At 40.6% G+C, this 17,036-nt stretch overlaps 1 long non-coding RNA gene across 6 annotated transcripts; it reads left to right on the forward strand.

The window, feature by feature from the left end:
• The first annotated feature begins 440 nt into the window (after positions 1 to 440).
• Positions 441 to 12,697, forward strand: LOC133291249 (uncharacterized). 6 transcript variants are annotated; one of them, XR_009748784.1, is made up of 7 exons: positions 441 to 910; positions 983 to 1,115; positions 1,187 to 1,336; positions 2,243 to 2,308; positions 5,728 to 5,794; positions 11,356 to 11,422; positions 11,894 to 12,207. It is a non-coding gene; the product is annotated as an uncharacterized LOC133291249 (long non-coding RNA). The 6 variants fall into 6 exon arrangements; XR_009748783.1 differs by lacking the exon at positions 5,728 to 5,794; XR_009748785.1 differs by lacking the exons at positions 5,728 to 5,794; positions 11,356 to 11,422; positions 11,894 to 12,207 and adding an exon at positions 12,570 to 12,697.
• The last annotated feature ends 4,339 nt before the right edge of the window (positions 12,698 to 17,036 follow it).

Here is a 17,036-nt window from a genome sequence, read left to right on the forward strand (position 1 = left end):
GCGAATATTTATGTAATTTAATAATTCAAAACACTAGTTAAGAAGGGAGAGTATTAAGTCTAATTATAATTTATTTAGAAACCCTAGTCATTACCTCGTGGGAACTTGAAATAATAATTAATAACATATTACAATGTGATAAGTGACCACTTAGGAATTATTTAAAATACCATGGTGGAGGTGAATGCATATCATGAATTAAAAGCCCAAGTATGTGTAAGATGGGAATACTTTTAAGTACTCTTTATGAAAACTCTAGTCACAACTTATAGCTACATGAAATAATATGGCTTAGGTAAACTATTGAGTCTAATTTCCTTCATGGGCCACGGCCAAGTTTGTAAATTGGGGTTAAGTCAACCCAATATTCCTCCACTCATAATCCTTAGCTTATCCCAAAACCAAAATATGCATGTATGTCTCACCATTGGTCAAGAGACAATCTCTTATCCATCTATCCTCTCTCCCAATGCGCAAACTTGAAAGAACTACAAGCTGAACTCCTATCTCTCTTGAATCAAACTCAGTCCCACCTTATTCCCTTGCACTCCATGCGCATAATAAAGGAATACCCCAAGAAAATGGACTGTTCATCCTTGAATCAGAATCATGCTTAGTTTCCCTAATGCCCCTCACAACCGTAAACCCTCCAAGAGGCACACCACAAATCACGCTGGTATCCTCTCCCACATTATCCCTCCCACTAACCGTGAGTCCACAAGGAGACAGCAAAGTACCAAGCACACTATTCCCCTTTCAAGACCGTAGACCAGCTAGAGAAGAACCCAAAGCTTGCATGTTAAATTCCTCCTCCCTATTCCTCACAAACCGTCAGCTACATAAGAGGACAACGATCATCAAGTTTTCATTCTTTCCTTTCATGGTTCGGCTGATTTGCATTGAGCAAGAGGTGTAGGATTTTCTGTAGTTTCATGTCCCTCCTTCACCCCTTTGATTTGATGAGGATTTCCCTTGCATGCAGAATCTGACTTGAGCTCAATAATTATTCTTCCTTCCTCTTCTCCCCAAGCCGTGAGTTCTATGAGAAGGAGCAAAACATCCAAGCAGTCTCTTCCTTCTTTCTCTTGTTCGGTCAATGATCCCCAAGCACGGAGGTATTGCATTTGCTTTACTCCCTTGTTTCTCCTTATTCTCTTCGCTTTGATGGAGGGCCTTCTGCATGTAGATTGAAGTTATACTCTCACTGCCATTCTGTTCCTTGTGCACATAGCCAGCACAAGAGGGAGTAACTGGATTCTATTTCGTGGAGCATAGGGAGGGGGGAAAAGGCTGATCCTTGACTGCTTGGTGACCGTTTGTGTGTCTGCAAGAAGATGTAAGTCCATCTCAAACCTCCCTTCTCCGTCCCTGTTTCGGTGGGCATAGATATCCTAGGAAGAAAGTTTCTTTTGTTTTGGCATTTTCCCTTGATTCTGCTCATACGAACAAGCATTGGTCATGGTGCTTGCAAGCACAAAATAATTTGACATGTGAGCATGGAAATAGCTCTCTTTAATTTGTAGGCCTGTTTCCTTGGATTAATTTATGAACCTAGCTTTGCATGTAGTAATAATTAATTGGACAGAATAGTAAAGACTCTTCATCGCCTCCTAAGTCTTGTAGAAAGTGTTAGGTAAATAAGAATTTGATACACCTTGTGGATGGTTGCAAACCGAAATGGTATGCATAGAAAACCTTAAATTCTAGTACTGTTAACGAGTGGGCAGATTAATATGAGCCAGAAAATTAGTTTAGTGTAAGAATCATGAAGGTCTCATTAGTATACTCATATGCTTGTAGGACATGCCATGTAAAATAATAAATTATAAGCGACTTGTTGATGGCTAAAGAACCGGACCTACATGTGTTAGAAACATTGGTTTAGTATCCTGATAACCATTAGTAATGCACTCTTAAATCTGAAAAATTTGCTAGTTATGGGCTTTGAAATTTGATTATAAACCAAGTACTAGGAAGGGTGGAAAACACTATATAATGTGTAGAAGAGATAAAATAAATATGCTAAGCACCTAGTAATGATTGAAAACCGAACATGCATGTATTGAATACCTTGGATTTTGTCAATTAAGGACAATTGGTAAATTAATATTATGGCAGAAAATTCGCTTGGTATATTGACCCGGAAACCGACTATAAACTAAGGATTTAGGAGAATGGGGAAGCTATGTAATGTATAGGAAATATATGTGATGAATTCTGACTTGGTACATATGTTTGTTAGGTGTGCTAACCTCTAAAAGAGTGGGCTGATTGGTGATGTTTTGATTAAAAATGTTAAAGACTCGAGGTAAGTGTTTGGTCGTATTACCTAATGTGACTATTAGCTAGCGTATAGAATTGTGAATTGTTGCTCACACGTGCCTTGGATTAATGTGTTGTTATATGCTCTATGTATGCTGCCTATGAATGTGACAAGATGGAAAATTCTGTTATGAGAAGTAATTGTTATGTGGCAATTTGGTACTGAAAGTACATGAAATATATGATATTATGATGATGATCTAGTCACGCATATACACCTCATAATTCATTTGTTTCTTGTTTGTGTGTGAAGCATATCATGGCATACATGCACGAATTTCATGCTGCTCATGGACTAGAATATTTATATAAAAATGCATACGTTTGAGCACGCATCATATAGGCATCCGTTCGGTACCAGGGTATGGGACACTTGGCTTCCGTCCGCATAGGCCACAGTTGGAATTCACCTTTGAGGAGCCATTATGGAATATCCATTGTGTATATTAGTACGTGTACGACGGTGCTATGAGCGTACAAGGAAATGGCGTTATATACGCACTAACATGACTATTATGAATGTACATGACCATGGCGTTATATACGCAATAAGATGATGATTAACAGCTGTACGAAATTTTAATGTTGATGCGACTGTTTTGGAATTCTGTGCTTAGTTTAATATTGTTGCATTATTGGTTTTATTGCCACACTACTGGGATTTTTCTCATCCCTTCGGGGGCTCAATTTTTATAAATTGCAGGCGGACTTAGAAGCATTTGAGGAAGTGTTTGATGACATGACAATTCTGTTAAATTATGTTGTTGACAACCTTGCTGTTTGCTCGCTGTCTCTGTTGAGTGTATTCTGAATATTTGACCTTGATGTAGTTTCTTAAAGAATGGCATGCCATGATGTATATTCTGTTTTGAAAAGAATTGTAGCATGATGTTTATAATTCTAGTAATTAGTTCGAGAAAAGAATTGCTGTTGTACTTAAATTAGGATTTTTGAACTGTTTTGCGAGCACTCTACGAGTTGTCGTTCTGGGGCTACAGACCTCCGAATGAGGTATAATTCTTATGTACGTAAAGCCCCAATTGTGTACTTTCAGATTATATAAACTTTACAATGAATTCTAAAATTCCGATTTATTATGATTTTTACAAGTCAGGAGGTTTCTGGAAAAATACAATGAATTTTTAAGTACCTTGCGAGTTCTGTTTCGTGGTGCTATTCACCTCCGATTCGCTTATAATTTATATGTACGCGAAGCCCCAGATGTCTAGTTTCTATATGTCAAAGAATATGTTTTTAAGCTGTTGATTTCGAATTTACATGATTTTTGCAAGACAGGCTGTTTTCAAGAAAAATCAGAGTTGCGCAACGACAGCCTTTCCAAAAATTTAGTTGCTGCTTTTATTTTGTGAAGTCAGTTTTCCAAGCAAGATTTTAATTGGTAACATCAAATTGTTTTTAGAAATACAAGAATTTTACACGTCAACGTTACGTCTCTAATCAGTTTTAGCAGACTCTTCCCTTGGATGCATACAAGGGAGGGTGTCACACTAAATGGTATCAGAGCAGTTTTGATTCATGGTATGTGTGTATTGTTGTTGAATTGTTTGCTGATTGTATATGTTTGTTGAATCCTTGTTGTTTGAATATAGCTGCTGAACTGTTTGCTAGCTGCTGAATGTGAGCATAAAAATTACTGTACTGTTTGAATCAAGATTGGCACGTGCTGAATTATTTTGTTAAATTGTGAGAGTTAGTATAATTGAAATATTAGAATTATTCTGGAATACACTGAAATCACTTTGTGGCGTTGTTTACTTAAAGCAGTTTGAAATTTATTACTCGGAGCAGTTTTAATTCTTGAGAATTGTGTGAGATATTGTTTGGTTTTCTGAGATGTAGACAGTATTGTATGGATTTACCTTGTTGTTGACTTTATAAGTAGAGGTCAGTTGTGCAGAAATACGTATAGCCTGGTTTAGAAATTGAGTTTGACCTGTTCAATTGATTGACTAGTTTGTTGTTGATATTATTGATGTTGTTCGGGTTGCTGCATACTGTGTTCTGTTTTATTATATGCCTTGTTCGGTTGTGATGTCCATTCGCTGCATTGAATTATTTGACTTGAACTGTTGCTGTTACTACATGGCGCAAGAGTTGTCTGACTGTACTATGTTGCAGTTGGATTGAAATGTTTGAATAGACTAATTGTATAACGGATTATCTGAGATTCTATCCTGAAGTGGGAACCGTGTCTCAATCTTGAGACTACTGTCGTGTATGTCATGCAGTGAGTAGGATCCGCTCGTTGCTTGGCATGACGAAGGTAGAATTAGTATTTATGAGACACGAAAACCTCTTCAAGAGAGAAGTCTGATGTGTAGCAGATTGTAATTGGTTAATGCCTGAATGACGAATGAATAATGAAGTATGGAATTTGCCGATTCCCAGTGTGTGATGAGGTGATACTCCAGCTGTGACTAGGAATGGGTCTGGCCAACACATTCTTCGGTAACACGGTAGTATCAAACTCTCAAACACCGAGAATCAATTAATGAAAAAGTTTTGTTTAGTGGTTTTGGTACATATGTTTGAAATTATGTGAGAATCTAATCTAGGGAATGACTTGAATAATCGGAACAAAGAAACTAAAATTGTAGAACCATATAAGTGGACTTAGTAATGAATTGATGTTTAAGTTGTATTAAAAGTGAGTGATCTCTGTTTGATAAATTAAATACATGAAAACTTTATCTTGGTATTGGCTTGTTAGGATAGAAATTTAATGAGGAGTCTTCAGTTTGATAAATTGAAATTATGAAAATATATTATTAGCTTTGGGTATCAGTTTGTTGGGTGTAGCAATTAAAAAGAAGTATTTGAAATTGAATTTTTGGTAAGATATCAGAATTTGAGTTTATGAATTGCTTAAATTGTTTTAACCGTCTAGAATGTGAACTCTATAGTAGTATTGCTTAGTTCAAATCGGTTTGGGTGCTGTGCTCAAGAAATTATATGTGTTTCATGATCTTAATGCGTATGTGCTGTTTTAGTCTAACTGCTTCATGAAAACTCTTGTAATTTGGGAGTCTGGTGTGTTAATCCTTTTGTTTTGAGTATTTGAATGTAGGAACCCTCTTTTCTGTTGGAAAATGAATTTGATGTATAGTATATGCTAGGAAGAGTATGAGAACCGAGTTTGTTGTGAAAAGTATAGCTTTGTCAGTGACTGTATTTTTCCTTTTGTTATTATTTTCCACTTTAAAGGGATATTTAACTGCAATTAAGATGTTGAATGTGGTTATTGTGCATGTGAATTATGAAAGCCTGGTTTTTGTGATGGATTATAATTGGTAGCTGTTTAAATTGTGATGTGTATAATGATTGGAAAGTATGTCATATCATAGTTAATGGATCTTCTGATCAGTGGAGTCAATTACATCCTAGGTACCTAGGACAACGGAAAGCTCGAGAAAGTTTCCTAACATGGGTGTTTTGACAAACTGTATGAGAGGTACCACCGTACGTGATATGTACGAAGAGCATGCTAGAATTAATTAATTGCATACATGACTGCTTGGTATCCTGATTTGTTGAGTACGTTGTAAAAGGATAGATTTGGTTACATTTGATTTTAGAAAAATATTAGACAGTAGCTACAGAATAAACAAACAAGCCTAACATCTCTTGTAATTATGGCAATTAGAAGTTAGTATCTTGGAATCTAGGTATCCTTACTCGTGTCCTTAATTCAACTTCGTAGTTAGAGTTTAATTAGAGGTGTCCCCTAAACCCTAAGCTCTAGACAAAAGCAGTACTCATTAATGTAATTCCGTTTCCGCAAGATAGTAGCAAATAATGTGCTGTTAACTTAATTGATGTTGTTAAAATTTTATACCCCAATAGTGATGGATTAAGATCTTTAGAAAATAAAAACATTTACTAAAATTCTGTCTGTGATGAAATTCTGTGATTTTACGAAGACCCCTCTACATTGTAAATTGGAATATGATGCATTCTGTTTTACTTACTCGTTGTTCTGTAGACTATTGATTTGTGGAATTCTACTTGTGATGGTTGTCAAGTCAGGTAATTAGTTGTGAAGTGTTTATTGAATTGAATTTTTTCATATGTAAGGAGTAAGTAGGAAGTGGGTGAAATTCTAAATTGTATCAAGTCAACTGCAAAGATAAAATGAGTGTTAGGGAAGGTCTCAGATAATTAGTCTTCTGACTGCACGAGTAATAGGCAGGTATATTCAGTTGTGTTAAAATGGTCTAATTTGGGATTGTCGGTTGGAAAGTAACCGTGTGCACTGAATTAATTTCTAGCAATGATGCATAAAAATATAGAACTATCTGGTAGATAATGATGTGTCTTTTAATTGTAGTAAGAATAGCAGGTGTATCAGTAAGAGAATGGCAGGTTAACGGTAAGGACACGCATAAGAAACAAGGAGCATGAAAAATAATGTTAAGGGATAACCTCAAATGTATACAGGCATGGAATAGGATTTTTCTTTTTTAGGTCCTAAAGGAGACCATGAATTAGGAGACCTAGGTGGTTGTTTTTTTTCTGTCAACCATCAAGTATAAAATTTATATAGTGAAGAAATATTGTACAAATGGATTTGTTAGTTGCCAACTAATTTTGTAATACAGCCCTGAGCCTTATTATGATTTAGGGATAACTGGAGTTCTTCGTTGATTAAGATTATATATTGGTTTTACTCCGTCCCTGTTGCAGTATGAATTTGATGTTGTTTAAAGAGAACCAGACAATTGTTTATTTATGATTATGCTTAGGAAAGTTTTTATTTCCTTTCGTACAAGTATGATTTTATTATATATTATCTAATGAACTTGTAAAGTACGATTTGTTTGTAATACCCTGAATTAATTGATGACTGTTATAGATGCCAGCTGAATGTGATCTAAGGTCTTACTCTAATGTAATTTTGTTTGGCTGCCAACTGGAATAGTATGGGAATGGTAGGACAAAGTTTGGGGACAAACTTCAAATTTGGTGGGGAGAGTGTAACATCCTGCAAAAATTAGGAAATCACATAACTTGTAATTAGGGGTGTGTAGCATGCTTGAAACTCGAATTTAATTTTTGTGAAGAGTAAAATTAATTTAATTAGGAAAATTATTTTAATGGAAATATTAAGCGAATATTTATGTAATTTAAAAATTCAAAACACTAGTTAAGAAAGGAGAGCATTGAGTCTAATTATAATTTATTTAGAAACCCTAGTCACTACCTTGTGGGAACTTGAAATAATAATTAATAACATATTACAATGTGATAAGTGACCCCTTAGGAATTATTTAAAATACCATGGTGGAGGTGAATGCATATCATGAATTAAAAGCCCAAGTATGTGTAAGATGGGAATACTTTTAAGTACTCTTTATGAAAACTCTAGTCACAACTTATAGCTACATGAAATAATATGGCTTAGGTAAACTATTGAGTCTAATTTCCCTCATGGGCCACGGCCAAGTTTGTAAATTGGGGTTAAGTCAGCCCAATATTCCTCCACTCATAATCCTTAGCTTATCCCAAAACCAAAATATGCATGTATGTCTCACCATTGGTCAAAAGACAATCTCTTATCCATCTATCCTCTCTCCCAATGCGCAAACTTGAAAGAACTACAAGCTGAACTCCTATCTCATTCTCTTGCATCAAACTCAGTCCCACCTTATTCCCTTGCACTCCATGCGCATAATAAAGGAATACCCCAAGAAAATGGATTATTCATCCTTGAATCAGAATCATGCTTAGTTTCCCTAATGCCCCTCATAACCGTAAACCCTCCAAGAGGCACACCACAAATCACGCTTGTATCCTCTCCCACATTATCCCTCCCACTAACCGTGAGTTCAAAAGGAGACAGCAAAGTACCAAGCACACTATTCCCCTCTCAAGCTTGCATGTTAAATTCCTCCTCCCTATTCCTCACAAACCGTCAGCTACATAAGAGGACAACGATCATCAAGTTTTCATTCTTTCCTTTCATGGTTCGGTTGATTAGCATTGAGCAAGAGGTGTAGGATTTTCTGTAGTTTCATGTCCCTCCTTCACCCCTTTGATTTGATGAGGATTTCCCTTGCTTGCAGAATCTGACTTGAGCTCAATAATTATTCTTCCTTCCTCTTCTCCCCAAGCCTGTGAATCACAGGTCCTCTAATGGTGTTTCTCTCAAACACTTCAAACACACAAGGAGTTCTCTGAATATACCTCTTTGTATATCTTTTAACATTCAAGCCTTTTTTTTTTACATTCAAATGATTTACATGGTACTATTTAAAAGCAATAGCAAATAACTAGAAATACTAATGACTAACTTAGGAAATCTAAACACATTAATGACTACTTCTTAGAAACTTTAAACACATTAATGTCCACTAACAAATTCCTAAGATACACACCTCTTCACCAAAAAAACCTTTCATTTTCTATTTTCTTTTATTCAAATAAAGTTTAAAACCCAACAAAACTCCTCCTTAAACTTTAATATCTCTACCATCCTTCATTCCCATCTTCTTCTTGCAATTTTCAAACAACAACGTCGGCAGGGGCTTTGTAAAAATATCTCCAACTTGATCTCGGCTTGCAACATGAGTCAGCTCCACTTCTCCTTCTTTGACTTGATCTCGGATGAAATGAAACCTGACATCAATATGCTTACTCCTCTCATGATTGACCGGGTTCTTTGCTAACTCGATTGCAGACTTGTTGTCAACTCGGATTTCGGTTGCACCGACTTGCCCTTGCTCCAGCTTGCTTAGTAAATTCCTTAGCCATATTGCATGGCAAACACACCAAGATGCCGCAACATACTCAGCTTCACATGTAGACAGGGTCACAATGGGTTCCTTCTTTGACACCCACGTGAAAGCCGTGTTTCCCATGAAAAACACATAGCCAGCCGTGCTCTTTCTATCATCAACATCTCTGCACCAATCACTGTCTGAATAACCCGTCAACTTGTATTTGTCCGACTTCGAGTAATGAAGTCCTTGTGAGGTTGTTTCCTTCACATATCTCAGAATTCTCTTAGCCGCCTTCCAGTGAGTGTACCCCGGGTCTTCCATAAATCGACTTATGATTCCAACACTCAGACACAGATCCGGCCTCGTACACGTCAAATATCTCAGACTTCCAACTAGACTCCGGTAGTAACTCGGATCAACTATCTCTCCTCCATCATACTTCGAAAGTTTCAACCTGGGTTCCGTTGGCGTTGAAACCGGGTTGCAGTCTGTCATTTTAAACTTCTCTAGAAGTCCTTTTGCATAGGCTTCCTGAGAGACGAAGATCCCAGATTTATCTTGTCTGACCTCCAGACCAAGAAAGTACCTCATCAGACCGAGATCCGTCATCTCGAACTCCTTCATCATTTTCTTCTTAAAGTCTTGAATCATCCCTTCATCATTACCCAAGAAAATCAGATCATCAACATATAGAGCAATGTAAGAACCCACACCGTTAATTAAGGTATTTAATTAATTAATTATGTGAAAATAGGAAATGATTCCATAATCGACCCTAATAATTATTAAGAGACTTTAATAATTATGATAAGTGATTAAGAATGCTGAAAGTCGCTTTTCGGAAGAAAAGTGCAGATACCGGTTCTGCTAGTCGGTATAAATGCATACCGAAAAAGTATCCCGGAAAATTAAAGTAAGTACATGATAATTACTAGAATAACATGTAGGACTTGTAAAACGAGTTTCAAGTCCAAATGATGAGAACTGGTGCTAGAAACCGGTACTGGCTTTGAAAAGCGCGTACCGGAAAGTTGCTCAGAAAATCATAAGAAAAATATGATAAATCTTAGAAAATTATGTAGTTTCAGAATCCAAAGTTTGGGATTAAAATGCTAAGCGTAGCAATTAAAGTTAATACTGTGAGTTTAAGTGGGTTTTGGCTATAAATACACTCATTAAGTGGGCACAAAACCCTAGAACCTCATTCCTACGTGAACACCTTTGGGGGCTGATCAGTTTACACTATTCCATTGCTGACTTGGTGCTTCTTTGGCTTGTCTTCACCATTTCTTCATGAGAAACCACCAAATGATCATCTTTTCTCTTGATTCTTCCTTGTAAACACCTTGTGGTTGTGTGAGAGGCTTGGTTTCTGAGTTGGTGAGTTGTTTTGGGGTGCTTTTGGTGCTGACTTTGGAGGTTGGAGTTGTTGAGCCATTGTAATGGCATTTTGAGCTCCAAGGAGCTTCCTTTGTGAAGAAAGGGCCAAGCTTTGTTGGCATTTCCGTTTTGTGTTCAAGTCAGAATCTTTGAACCTTGTTGGAGAGCTCCAAGAGCCTTCCTTGTGGCTGAGTTTGAACCTCCATTGGTATACCTTGAACTTTCCTTTGAATTTTCATGAAAATGGCTGGTTTATGTTATAAAATGAGTTAACTTTAATCTTTCAAGCTTAAGGTTGTTAATCTAAGTCTAAAATGTGGTATTGAACTTCTGTTTTGGGTCAAGACCGGACCTTGGGTCATGGGATGGCAATTTGGCTTCGGATTATGCAGAAAAAATCTGCATAATGCTGTTCTGCCCGCGTGGTAATCGATTACTTTTGATTGGTAATCGGTTACCATGTGTGGTAATCGATTACCTTGCTGGTGGTAATCGATTACCATGTGCAGTAATCGATTACCAGTACTTGGTAATCGATTACCACCTGTGAAAATGACCAGAAACCTGTTTTGTGCAAATGTGACAGCAACGACCTAGTTTAGTAAAATTGAGATATCTCGAGCTACAGAGCTCTAAATTGAGTGAGGTTTGGACCTATGTGAAGCTAACACATAGGGATACAACTCTGTAAATTTTGTAGCCATTAGATCAGTGGTTTGATCGCAGTGTCTATTTTAAGTCGCGTTTTGGTTGCTGGAAATTCCGTTTGCAGCAGTCACCTTGCGTAAATCATAACCGGAGTTATACAACTCCGATTGAGACATAAAGTATATTGTTGGAAATCTCAAGATGTCTAGTTAAACATTGTAAATATTAGAATGTGATTATTGATATAATTGTTGGTCTAAAACAGATTGTGATTCTGCTCTGTTTGGACTTTGAGCTTGTGTGGACTCTTGGCTTGGATAGCTAGCTTAGAGGTAAGCTTTCGTGTCCTCGGTTTAGCCATGTTGTGGTTCCACCATGTCCCATGGGGATATGGTATATGCATGCTGTGTTACATGATTTTGATGTTTTGGAAATGTTGTTGAGCTATTATATGTTAGTGCCTTGTTGATATGCATGGAGGTGTTCCACCTATACGGTAAGCCTGAGTATGTAGGACATACAAGAGGGTGAGGCTGTGGGTGAGGTGCAAGCGGTGTTCCTTGTACTACATGTAGGGAATAGACGTATTCCTACATTTCTCTGGCCAGTAGATAGTGATTACACACATGCCATAGATATTTGTTGCACTACATAGTTTTGGAACTGATAATGATATAAATGCTTTTAGAACTTATATTGCACATGTAAGTGTGCTTGGGGTGGAAGATCCTTGAGGACCCCTTGTCTTACTGAGATTTCTAGTTTAGAGATCTCACCCCACGTTTGGGGAATGCTTATTTCAGGGTCAGGTAATGTTGAGACCTCAGGCGGCAGGAGGCCGGAGCTGAGTTAGATTGCTGTTATATTATGCTGCCATGATTGGATGCTGGATTTGCATGCTGTTTATGCTTATAGCTTCAGTTATGTTTATGGAGTTTTATGTTGAGACTTGTTGTTTACTATGCTTATTTGGTTAGCATGGGGATTGTCCATGACACATAGTATTGTTATGTCTTATTTATGTCTTGCGCCTTTTGAAGTTGTAATAATGTATCAGGATATTGTCCGGATTACGAGATGTAATACCGTGATTTAGATACACACTTTATTTATATATTGAGGTATTTCAGTAGATGTCTTATTGCAATTTACATACAGGCGATATTTTATGAAATTGATTAAGTAATCAAGTTGGTAATTGATAATGACGTCATAATTGAAAAGAAAAAGTATATTCCGCGATTTTTAATTAAGCACCGCTTAATACGATGTAATGTTAATATTCCGAGTATACACGGGGTGTTACATTTTATGGTATCAGAGCAACGGTTCAAGGGAAAAGTCTGTATGTATTGTAATGATTAGGATGTTTGGTTGTGTCTGTTTTGTGTGTTTGCTCCGTCGAGTATTATTATGATAATGCATATGTGACCACATTGCGTGGGCCTGATCAACTCATAATTTGTGTAACTTGTGCAGAGTCATGGTAAGACCCGGGAGAAACTGCGAGACTTCGGAGGATCGGCCCGATCCTGTCCTGGCTGCATTGGCTGAGATGCAGGCGGCCCGACTAGCCGACCAGGAGGCCATGAGAATGGCAAACCAGGCCATGTTGGACGCCGTCAGAGAGGCGAACAGGAAGGCCACTGAGGACGTGTTGGAGGCCAACCGTCTGGCGAACATGACGATGTTTAGAGTCATGTTGGAGGAGATGAGGAATGGTCCTACTGTTGGCCATGTTCCTCCGCCACCACCTCCACCACCACCACCTCCACCCAGTCTGCAGGATGACTCTCAGAGTCAGATGGGAGATGGCAGTCATCTTACAGGGGCCATGCAGACCGTCCCTGTTTTTGTTGAGGATCGTGATGAGATCGATCGCCGGCTGAATGCTTTTCGTAAGCATAAGCCACCTGCCTTTGATGGATCCTTTGATCCTGTTGCTGCTGCACGTTGGCTTCAGGCGTTGGACAAGATATTTCGGGTCATGCAGTGCACAGATCCGCAGAAGTTGATGTTCGCTACTTACATGCTGGAGGGCGATGCCCATGAGTGGTGGACAAACCTTTCTCATGTCTACGAGATGCAGGGTCATGTGATGACTTGGCCTATGTTCGAGGATTTCTTCTTGGGTCAATACTTTCCATATGACGCTCAGGAGAGGCAGCAGGGAGAGTTTGACAGATTGGTTCAGGGCTCGTTGTCTGTGGACGAGTACCTGGCCAAGTTCAACCAGTTGGTGAAGTTTGCACACTTCAGGATGGCGAGGCCTACTCCTACATTTCTGGCTGCTAAGTTCCGCAGGGGACTTAGTGAGGATATTGCTGGTTACCTAGCTGGTTCTGCTTCTAGAGATTTTGGGACACTGGTTCAACAGTGTCGTGATATTGAAGATTACCACAGCTCGAGTAAGGCCAAGAGGGCCAAGGTTGCTGAGGCGACGAAGGTTGCAGCTGGTAGTTCCACTTCTTGGCGAAACCGGAAGTTTGGGAACAAGGGCAAGGGTAAACCGTTGGCAGCTCGGCAGGCGCCGAGTCAGTTCAAGAGGACTTCTGCTCAGGGGAGTGCAGCGAGACCTCCTGCTCCCAGGTGTTCGGGATGCGGGAAGACTCATTTTGGGCCGTGTTCTACCGGCCAGTTGATTTGCTTTCAGTGTGGCAAGGAGGGCCACCTCTCCAGAGATTGTCCGTCGGCGACGACGAGGGTTACTGCAGTGCAGGCAGTGCCACTTCAGATGGTTCCCCTTCCACCTGCCTCGGCACCGGCAGTGCCACCATCTTCTGGGAGAGTTTATACTCTGTATCGTCAGCAGTCGGATCGAGCTCCGAACCTTGTCAGAGGTACTGTTACGATTGGTTCATCAACTGTGTATATGTTGTTTGACTCTGGGGCTACGCATTCTTTTGTTGCTACCCCGATTGCTGTGGGGCTTGAGTTGCCTAGTGATGTGCTTTCTCCACCGATGCGGGTGACTACCGCCACCGGAGAAAGATATGATGCTACCACTGTTCATCGCGATGTGGCGTTTCAGTGGGATGGCCGTGAGTTCTCGGTGGATCTGATAGGATTGCCGATGGCCAACTTGGAGGTTTTCTGGGTTTGGATTGGCTATCCAGAAATTGTGTGATGATTGACTGTTGTGCCAAGCGTGTAGTGTTGTCTCCGTGTGATTCCACAGCCAGTTCCTCGCCGTACATTTCGTTGCTGCAGGCTAGGAGAGCCTTGAGAGCAGGGGCATTCGGTTATGTCATGTTGGGAGGTTTGGTGAGTGGTACCCAGGAGGACATCACCGACATTCCTGTGGTGAGGGAATTCCTCGAGGTGTTTCCTGAGGATATTCCTGAGTTTCCGCCACAGAGGGAGATAGAGTTCTCCATAGATCTGTTGCCTGGTGTGGGGCCGATCTCTTTAGCTCCATACCGGATGTCGCCACCGGAGTTGGCAGAGCTGAAGAAGCATATTGAGGATCTTTCAGCGAAAGACTTCATTAGACCAAGTGTGTCTCCTTGGGGAGCACCGGTTATCTTCGTGAAGAAGAAGGACGGGACAATGCGATTGTGCACCGACTACAGGCAGCTGAACAAGGTGACAATCAAGAACAAGTATCCTCTTCCTCGGATTGATGATCTGTTGGATCAGCTCAGGGGTGCTTGTGTGTATTCCAAGATTGATCTCCGGTCCGGATACCATCAGATTCGGGTGAAGCCGGAGGATGTCCCGAAGACCGCTTTTCGCTCGAGATATGGTCATTTTGAGTACTTGGTGATTCCGTTCGGTCTCACCAATGCACCTGCTGTGTTCATGGATTACATGAACCGGATTTTCCAGCCGTACCTGGATCAGTTTGTGATCGTCTTCATTGACGATATTTTGATTTACTCCAAGACGGAGGAGGAGCATGTGGGGCATTTGAGAACTGTTCTGCAAGTGCTGAAGGTGAAGAAGCTGTATGCAAAGCCTTCCAAATGTGAGTTCTGGCTCAAGTCTGTGAAGTTTCTTGGGCATGTTATTTATGCTGAGGGAGTTGCAGTGGATCCGAACAAGATTGAGGCCGTGCTGGATTGGGAGAGACCCAAGACAGTTACAGAAGTGAGGAGCTTTCTGGGTTTGGCAGGTTACTATCGGAGGTTCATCAAGGGATTCTCCACCATGGTTTTGCCATTGACTCGCCTTACTCGGAAGGAGACTCCATTTGTGTGGACTCACGAGTGTGAGGTCTGTTTTCAGGAGTTGAAGGAGAGACTGACTACTGCTACTGTGTTGGTCCTTCCTGATCCTGCGCTTGAGATTGAGCTTTACACCGACGCCTCCGGGAAGGGGCTAGGTTGTGTGTTGATGCAGTTGGGCAAAGTGATTGCCTATGCTTCGAGGCAGTTGAAACCTCATGAGGAGAACTACCCTACTCATGACTTGGAGCTGGCTGCTATTGTGTTTGCTTTCAAGATTTGGAGGCATTATCTTTTTGGCTTGAGGTTTGTGGTGTTCAGTGACCACAAGAGTTTGAAGTACCTGTTCGACCAGAAGGAGTTGAACATGAGGCAGAGGAGATGGATGGAGTTCATAAAGGACTACGACTTCGAGCTAAGGTATCATCCTGGCAAGGCCAATGTGGTAGCTGATGCTTTGAGTCGGAAATCCAGTAGTTCATCCAGTTTGTTACTTGGTAACTTTGATGTGGTTGAGAAGTTCCGCAACTTGGCAGTGACCGCTCCGTGTGAGAGTGTACTTCGCGGATTGGAAGCATCTGATGTTGTGAACGAGATGCTTGAAAAGATTAAAGAGGCACAAGTTCAGAGAGAGTGTCTGGATTATGTGAAGAACCAAGACAGTGTGTCTTGGAATGAGGATGGAGTGCTTTTGTTTCAGCAGAGGATTGTAGTTCCTCGAGGCCCGTTGACGGAGGAGATTATGGCAGAAGGTCATAAGGGTCAGTTTTCTATCCACCCTGGTGCTACTAAGATGTATCAAGACTTGAAGAAGAACTTCTGGTGGCCGGGCATGAAGAAAGATGTTGCTGTCTTTGTGTCCAAGTGTTTGGTTTGCCAGAAGGTGAAGATTGAGCATCAGAGACCGTCTGCTGAACTTCAACCTCTTGAAGTACCACAGTGGAAGTGAGAAGGTATTTCCATGGACTTCGTGGTGGGATTGCCGAAGACTCAGGCGGGTTGTGACTCTATTTGGGTCATTGTGGACAGACTGACGAAGTCTGCCCATTTTCTTCCAGTGAAGGTGAGCTTCACTACAGAGCAGTTGGCCAAGCTTTATGTCCGCGAGATTGTGAGGCTTCACGGGGTGCCCGAGAGTATCATTAGTGATAGGGACCCGAAGTTCACGTCTCGGTTCTGGGAGGCGCTGCAGGAGGCTTTTGGTACGCAGTTGAGATTGAGTACCGCCTATCACCCTCAGACTGATGGACAGACTGAGAGGACCATCCAAACCTTGGAGGACATGTTGCGAGCTTGCACGGTGGAGCAAGGCTCGGCATGGGATAGGTACCTTCCGTTGGTTGAGTTTTCTTACAACAACAGCTTTCATGCTAGCCTGGGCATGGCGCCCTACGAAGCACTGTATGGTAGGAGGTGTTAGACTCCTACTTGTTGGTCTGAGGTTGGGGATAAGGAGCTTTTTGGCTTGGACTTTGTCCAGGATACCACCTTGCAGATCCAGATGATCCGTGAAAAGTTGAAGAAGACGCAGAATCGCCAGAAGAGCTACTATGATGTTAAGCATCGTCCGCTGGAGTTCAGTGAGGGTGAGCATGTGTTTGTGAGACTTTCACCTGTCACCGGTGTAGGTCGGGAACTCGGAGTGAGGAAGCTGAGCCCGCGATATATTGGGCCATACCAGATTCTTGGTAGAGTAGGACCTGTTGCCTACCGGCTTGCCTTGCCTCCGAACCTGACTAACATCCACGACGTGTTTCATGTGTCTCAGCTTCGGAAGTAC

Source organism: Gastrolobium bilobum, unplaced genomic scaffold (genome assembly GCF_033153095.1).
Source record: "Gastrolobium bilobum isolate Gb01-03AN ecotype WA unplaced genomic scaffold, APGP_CSIRO_Gbil_v1 utg4939, whole genome shotgun sequence".
Lineage (NCBI taxonomy): Eukaryota > Viridiplantae > Streptophyta > Magnoliopsida > Fabales > Fabaceae > Gastrolobium > Gastrolobium bilobum.